Source organism: Microcaecilia unicolor, chromosome 10 (genome assembly GCF_901765095.1).
Source record: "Microcaecilia unicolor chromosome 10, aMicUni1.1, whole genome shotgun sequence".
Lineage (NCBI taxonomy): Eukaryota > Metazoa > Chordata > Amphibia > Gymnophiona > Siphonopidae > Microcaecilia > Microcaecilia unicolor.
Genome location: NC_044040.1, coordinates 25,075,102 through 25,083,451, shown reverse-complemented (window position 1 = coordinate 25,083,451; position 8,350 = coordinate 25,075,102).

Below are 8,350 nucleotides of genomic sequence, written 5' to 3'. Positions count from 1 at the left end.
CACCCCCCCAGAAGGTAAAAATGCACCCGGGGGGGTGTCCTTTCGCCGGGGGGTGTGTCCTTTTGCCTGGGGTGGGGTGGGGGGGTGGGAGGGCGCTGCACCCGGGGGGGGAGGTGCATCGGCGATCTGCCCCAGTTGCAGGCCACCCTAGGAATGCCACTGGCACAACTGTCAAAATCATAAAAGGAATATGAGAAGATACCAGAAGGGAAGGGAAAGGGGACTTGATATACCACCTTGCTGAGGTTTTTGCAACTACATTCAAAGAGGTTTACATATATTCAGGTACTTATTTTGTAGCAGGGGCAATGGAAGGTTAAGTGACTTGCCCAGAGTCACAAGGAGCTGCAGTGGGACTCAAACTCAGTTCGCCAGGATCAAAGTCCACTGCACTAACCATTAGGCTACTCCTCCACTCTCAATGTTCAGCTTGAAAAAGAGGAGACACATGGTCATATTTATGTTTGTTGTCTAACAATTTAATAGCAGAGTTCTCTTAAGGGTAAATGTGTACCTGCTAGTACTATGTACATTAATGCACTCAAGGAATGTGCAATTGCAGATGCCCCAGTTATAGAATTGCCCCTTCTCCTGTTTCTACTTGAACAGAAAGTGTTATCCTGATAGCAAAGAACATCACTGCTATCTGTATAACTTTTGGCCCCCACCTACCTGAGAATGCCTCCCAACCCTCCTCCTCCTCCAAAATCCATAACTTCTAGCCAATGAGATGTCCAGTCAAAAGTTATTCATTGGCTAGGCCTGAATTTTAGTATGCAGTTAATGCTGAAGTTAACCACATTAATTTGTCCTCATCACTGGTTCCATATAAACTGGCCCAACACTTCTGGCCATGCTCTGACTCTCTTTTCTTACCTGCCCTTGCTCAAGCTTGGCTTGACCCTACCCGCCACTCTGCATTTTTTTTTTGTGTGGCCCAATCCTCTGGAATTCCTTGCCTAAAAGTCTACACGTTGACCCCTTTCAAGACAAGTTCAAATCTGCCCTGAAAACACACAAGTTTAATCCTGCTTTCCCTTATGGAATTTGTGGATCTTCAGTACAGCACACTGTTGTCCTGTTCCTTTTGTATATACGTTTCATATTACATTGATATTGTAATATAGAATACTATCAATCTTATTTTCGAAAGAGAAGGGCGTCCATCTTTCGACACAAATGGGGAGATGGGCGTCCTTCTCTCAGGGTCGCCCAAATCGGCATAATTGAAAGCCGATTTTCGGCGTCCCCAACTGCTTCCTGTTGCGGGGATGACCAAAGTTCCTGGGGGCGTGTCGGAGGCGTAGTGAAGGCGGGACTGGGGCGTGCCTAACAGATGGGCATCCTCGAGCGATAATGGAAAAAAGAAGGGCGATCCCTGACGAGCACTTGGCTGACTTTACTTGGTCTATTTTTTCTTACGACCAAGCCTCAAAAAGGTGCACGAACTGACCAGATTACCACCGGAGGGAATTGGCGATGACCTCCCCTGACTCCCCCAGTGGTGACTAACCCCCTCCCACCCTGAAAAAAATAACTTTAAAAACTTTTTTTGCCAGCCTCAAATATCATATTCAGGTCCATCGCAGCAGTATGCAGGTCCCTGGGGGGGACAGCGGAGGCATAGCGAAGGTGTGGACGTCTTTCTTTCAAACATTTTGGACGTCCTGAACTGCCCCCCCCCCCCCCAACAGGGCTGGCCAAATTTCAAGGCAGCAGAGTGGAGGAGTGGCCTAGTGGTTAGAGCACTGGTCTTGCAATACAGAGGTGGCCAGTTCAAATCCCACTGCTGCTACTTGTAATCCAAATAAATAAATAAAGAGGGTGTCAGAGGCATAGTAAAGGCATGAATGTCCTTCTCACAGAAACATCCACATTTTGGACATCCTCAACTGCAGGGACGGAGGCATAGCAAAGGCGCCTAACACTTGGATGTCCTTCACCCATACTCAAAAAAAAGACGTCCCTGACAAGCACTTAGACGTTTTCATATGGACTTCTGTTTTTTAAAGGTTGTAGACGGCTATTATATACGCAGCTTGTCTGTGTGTATGAAGCCGTCTTTGGCATGCACAGAGCATCTCTAAAGTCAGCCTAAATGTTGAGATTTGGGCGTCCCCGACCGTATTATCGAAACGGAAGATGGCCGCCCATCTTGTTTCGATAATATGGGTTTCCCCGCCCCTTCGCGGGGACATCCTGCGAGGACGCCCTCAGGAAAACTTGGGCACCAAATCGATTATGCCCCTCTTTGATTCTTATGCAGAAACAGGTGGGATACAAATGCAGGAATGGTATGGTATGGTATGATACGCATGTAAATTTCAGAATACTATAATTTATGTGCATTTTTTTTTTTTTTAGAAATCTAGGCACGAGCTCTACGGCTGGTGTAAGTGGTTGTTCTAAATTATGTTTCCATATCTGACCTTTTACTCTAGTATTCTATAAAGGTACAAAGGCATCCATTTTCCTTTATGGAATAAACTCCGCATGGCTGCCTTCTTGGTACCTCTTGATAGAGCCGCCCTCTACATGCCTGGTGTGATGTCTCCCAAACCACCTTGGAAATTGCAACTGTACATTTAATTACACAGAAATAAAATTCTAAAAAAAAAAAAAATGGTCCATATAAATCCATCTTAATATGCAAAGATCCTGAACTATACTCTGTAAAATGCCGTTGAGACTTCTACATATTCATTAATAAAAAAGGTGTCAGTCGACATGTCTAGAAAATGCTTAGTCTTTTGCTAAGTGTTTAATGACAAACAAAGCAGGTTCTAAACTGAGCAGACTCATCACCTTCTAACTTCTGGGAAGAGACAAAGATTCTACAATTGAATAACAGAAGATCCTTCCAACAGAGCAGCCCCTGCAGTATCCCTGAATTCCTTTGCATGTCACATGTCTGATCAGTACTGGTGACTGTAACAGGGTGCAAGCCTATTACTCTGGATTCCAGCCTTTCTGGTAATCACCCTGGCACTGAAATACTGATCAGGTGGGAAAGATCCCTGATAAGCAAATGCTGAAGATACTGCTCAAAGTGCAGCTCCTCTCAGATCTCTTACTTACCCCAGCAGCTGCCAGGTGCAAAGATTCCCTGAAGCAGAGAACCCGGACAGCTTGAAAAATGTTTTTGCTGCCTAGAGAGGATTGAAGTTGCTCCTAATTTTCAAGCACCTTGTTAACACGTTTTGCTATAAGACTGCTAGACTGCTATATTTACATGATTGTATGACTAAAGATGCAGCCCTGCAATTCCTTTCTCCGGGTAAAGCCCTGGACTATCTATAGGTAGAGGAGTGTATTAAAGCAGAGATGCTCAAACCTGTCCTAGAGGACCACCAGTCGGCCAGGTTTTCAAGATACTCCTAATGAATATGTATGACAGAGCATTGCATATAATGAAGGTAGTAGGTATGCAAATCTCCCTCATGCACATTCATTAGGAATATCCTGAAAACCTGACTAGACTAGGTGGTGGTCACCGAGAAGAGGTTTGAGAACTACTGAGCAAAAGGACCACAAGCTTCCTGCATCAGCCCTCCACCTAGTAAGGCTATTAACTCCTGCTCCATTTCTTTACCAAAACCCAATCCTACACTGAGAGATCCATGCCCAGGTAAGCACCATTTTCCGAATGCTCTTGGACTCCTAAATTATCCATGGAAGTATCATTGCCTGACTGGAGTAGACAGCTGAAGTAAAGCTATTGCTGTATTTTGCCTTCTACTGAAATGTGGGACGTTCCAAGACTATTGTGTAATAGTTGGCTCTTTCTGTTCCCACAGCTGCTTTCTGGGATAATAATGTTGTACTAATTCGCATTCCTTGACACGGTAGGGGACTGGGTAACTGAGCTCTCTTAGTTACTCACCCACCCAGTCTCTTACGGTGTCAAGGAATGTGAAATTAGTACAACATTATTATCCCAGAAAGCAGCTGTAGGAACAGAAAGAGCCACAGCTCACCTATCCCCTTCAAGGATAAACCATGAGCATCAGTCTGTTTATTATTATTATTTGTTACATTTGTATCCCACATTTTCCCATCTTTTGCAGGCTCAATGTGGCTTACCTATAACCATTAACGGCGTTAGCCGGTTACAGTTTGAACAAATACATAGTATGAATGAATACAAGGTGATATGGTGGTATAATGAGGTATATATAAGGTAGGAAATAGTTAGGGGAACTTAGAGAGGGAAAGGGGAAGATGAGTCAGGTAATGTCCATTACGGTCTTTGGTTATATTGTTTATTTGTTGCATTTGTACCCCACATTTTCCCACCTATTTGCAGGCTCAATGTGGCTTACATAGTATCGTCAAAGGCATTTGCCCAGTCGGTGGATAACAAATACAAAGTTGTATAGTGATCGTATGAGGTATAAGTGGAGGGTCGGAATGGATGAAGATCGCGTGATGTCCTGTTCGATCATAGTCATGCTGTGTTGGTAGGTGAAGAGGGTTACGTGGGGTCGTTGGGGTAGGACTTTTTGAAGAGGTAGGTTTTTAGTGATTTCCTGAAGTTCAAGTGGTCGTGGATTGTTTTCACAGCTTTTTAGATTAGATAGGAAAGCCAGTGCTGGGCTGACTTCTACGGTCTGTGCCCTGATGGAGACTGAATTAGAATTGGATGGGCCGGAGTGGAGCTTTTCAGGGGCTTTGACAACTTCTTCAGAAATTTCAGACCAATGACAGTGCCAAGTGATCGGTATTTTTATGTTGGGTCAGTGGGGTATGCTCTTCTGAACAACAGAGTAAAACCCTCAACATAACTAATTTGTCAAAATACGTTTAATTGCTTTAACCCATTTTATAAAGTAACTGCAAAACACATGGATAGTGATGTGTTAGCTTCATGTGGTTATGAGCCCCACCCATAAAATACTGCCCATTTCAAGTGCAATTTTCAAAGCCATTTAGAAGAGAAAATAGTAATTTACTTGGGCAAAATGGCTTGGCTGAAAATCACTCCCTTCAAGACAAGTAAAAGTACCCGTAATTTCTGGTGGCTGCATTTAAATTCCTTTTAAAATTGCCCTAATTAGAATCAAAGCAGTTGAAGGTCTTAAAGAACAAAAAGGTTGTATTGATTCTCTTTCAGAAAACAAAATGGAGACTCTGTGATTCATATGTGAGGGAGAGAGAGAATGCCACAGAGAGGCAGTGAGTTTTATGTATTGTAATCCTGGCTAAGAAACCACATGCCGTTTGTTTAAGTACATAAGTACTGCCAAACTGGGAAAGACCAAGGGTCCATCGAGCCCAGCATCCTGTCCACGACAGCGGCCAATCCAGGCCAAGGGCACCTGGCAAGCTTCCCAAATGTACAAACATTCTATACAATCAAGCCATTGTGACATCATTAATGAGGTTGGCTCTTATTGGTGGAATGAGCCACTATGACATCACAATAGGTTAAATCACTGCTCTATGTAATAAAAGTGAGCCAAGTAGAGGACATAAGTACATAAGTAATGCCACACTGGGAAAAGACCAAGGGTCCATCGAGCCCAGCATCCTGTCCACGACAGCGGCCAATCCAGGCCAAGGGCACCTGGCAAGCTTCCCAAATGTACAAACATTCTATACAATCAAGCCATTGTGACATCACTAATGAGGTTGGCTCTTATTGGTGGAATGAGCCACTATGACATCACAATAGGTTAAATCACTGCTCTATGTAATAAAAGTGAGCCAAGTAGAGGACATAAGTACATAAGTAATGCCACACTGGGAAAAGACCAAGGGTCCATCGAGCCCAGCATCCTGTCCACGACAGTGGCCAATCCAGGCCAAGGGCACCTGGCAAGCTTCCCAAATGTACAAACATTCTATACATGTTATTCCTGGAATTGTGGATTTTTCCCGTCCATTTAGTAGCGGTTTATGGACTTGTCCTTTAGGAAACCGTCTAACCCCCTTTTAAACTCTGCCAAGCTAACCGCCTTCACCACGTTCTCCAGCAACGAATTCCAGAGTTTAATTATGCGTTGGGTGAAGAAAACCTTTCTGCGATTTGTTTTAAATTTACTACACTGTAGTTTCATCGCAAGCCCCCTAGTCCTAGTATTTTTGGAAAGCGTGAACAGACGCTTCACATCCACCCGTTTGTTTGTTTTAAAGAGTTTGTATATAGGCTTGGGTATAAGTAAGATTCTCATTTACAACTGGAGCAAGTGTGGTAAATCTATAAGTACCCGAGGGGTCCTTTTACTAAGATGCACTGTTTTCCATTCCTTTCCTAATAATACCTAACATTCTATTTGCTTTCTTGGACACCACTGCAAACTGAGCAGAGGGTTTCAACATATCATCAACGATGACACCTAGACCCTTTTCCTGGGCCATGACTCCTAATGTGGAACCTTGCATCAAGTAGCTCTAGCTTGACTTCCTCTTTCCCAGATGCATCACTTTGCACTTATTCTCATTAAATGTCTTCTGCCGTTTGGATGCCCAGACTCCCAGTCTCATATGATCCTCGTGCAATTTTTCACAATCCTCTTGCAATTTAGCAACTTTGAATAACTTTATGTGTCATCAGCAAATTTAATTACCACATTAGTTATTCTCATCTCTAGATCATTTATAAATATGTTTTTAACTATATGTTTTCACGGAGAGAGTGGTGGATACTTGGAATGCCCTCCCGCGGGAGGTGGTGGAGATGAAAACAGTAACGGAATTTTAAAAATGCGTGGGATAAACATAAAGGAATCCTGTTCAGAAGGAAGGGATCCTCAGAAGCTTAGCGGAGATTGGGTGGCAGAGCCGGTGGTGGGAGGCAGGGCTGGTGGTTGGGAGGCGGGGCTAGTGCTGCGCAGACTTCTACTGTCTGTGCCCTGAAAATGGCAGATACAAATCAAGGTAAGGTATACACAAAAAGTAGCACATTACTACTACTACTACTATTTAGCATTTCTATAGTGCTACAAGGCGTACGCAGCGCTGCACAAACATAGAAGAAAGACAGTCCCTGCTCAAAGAGCTTACAATCTAATAGACAAAATATGAGCACATATGAGTTTATCTTGTTGGGCAGACTGGATGAACCTTGCAGGTCTTTTTCTGCCGTCATCTACTATGGTGCTATTTAAAAGCAGCAGTCCCAGCATAGACCCCTGGGGAACCCCACTATCTACTCTTTCCATTGAGAATACTGACCATTTAACCCTACTCTCTGTTTTCGATTTTTTTAGCCTGTTTTTTTAATCCACAATCCCATGACTTTCTAATTTCCTCTGGAGTCTTTCTTGAGGTAGTTTGTCAAATGCCTTTTGAAAATCCAGATACACAATGTTGATCTACTCACCTTTATCCACGTGTTAATTCACTCCTTCAAAGATATGTCATAGATTGGTTAGTCAAGATTTCCCTTGACTAAATCCATGTTGGCTTTGTCTCATTAATCCATGCTTATGTAGATTCCCTGTAATTTCGTTCTTTATAATAGTCTCTACCGTTTTGCCCAGCATCAGCATAAGGCTCACCAGTCTGCAATTTCCCAGATCACCTCTGGAACCCTTTTTTTAAATTGTCATTACATTGGTCACCATTTAATCTGCTGGTGCCATGCTTGATTTTAAAAATAAATTACATATTACTAACAATAGCTCTGCAAGTTCATTTTTCAATTCTATCAGTACTCTGGGATGTATACCATCTGGTCCAGGTGATTTGTTACTCTTCAGTTTGTCAAATTGCCCCATTATATCTTCCAGGTTTACAGAAATTTGTTTCAGTTTCTTTGACTCATCAGCACTGAATACATTTCTGGCACTGGTAACTAGCATAACACTGGTAAGAGTTTACCATAAACAACATGGAGTCCTTTAGGAGGAAATTCTCCTTTAGGAGATTTAGGCGCCGATTATAGAATATGCTTAGTTGACATTTCAGTGCTGATATCTGTGTGCATCTATTTATGCCAATGAAAACAAAAAACATCAAATAAAGTTGTAAATACAAAAATGCATGAAATGTTTTCACAAAAGGAAATACAAATTAGCAAAATTAAGAACATGGATCAACCCTTATCTCTCTGCGTATTTTAAGATTTTAAGTTTTCATCTGCAACACCACATCTTATTTGGTGTTATCCATGTTCTTAATTTTGCTAATTTGTATTTCCTTTTGTGAAAGCATTTCATGCATTTTTGTATTTACAACTTTATTTGATGTTTTTTTCTCAATTATAATCTATGCTTTTATAGATGTCCTTTATGTTAATTTATCTATATTCTCTCACGATTATTGTTGCTCACAATTTATAGTTATATTTATTAATGTTTTATATTTGGTTTTGTAGACTCCTGAAGAAGGTGCTACAGCACCAAAA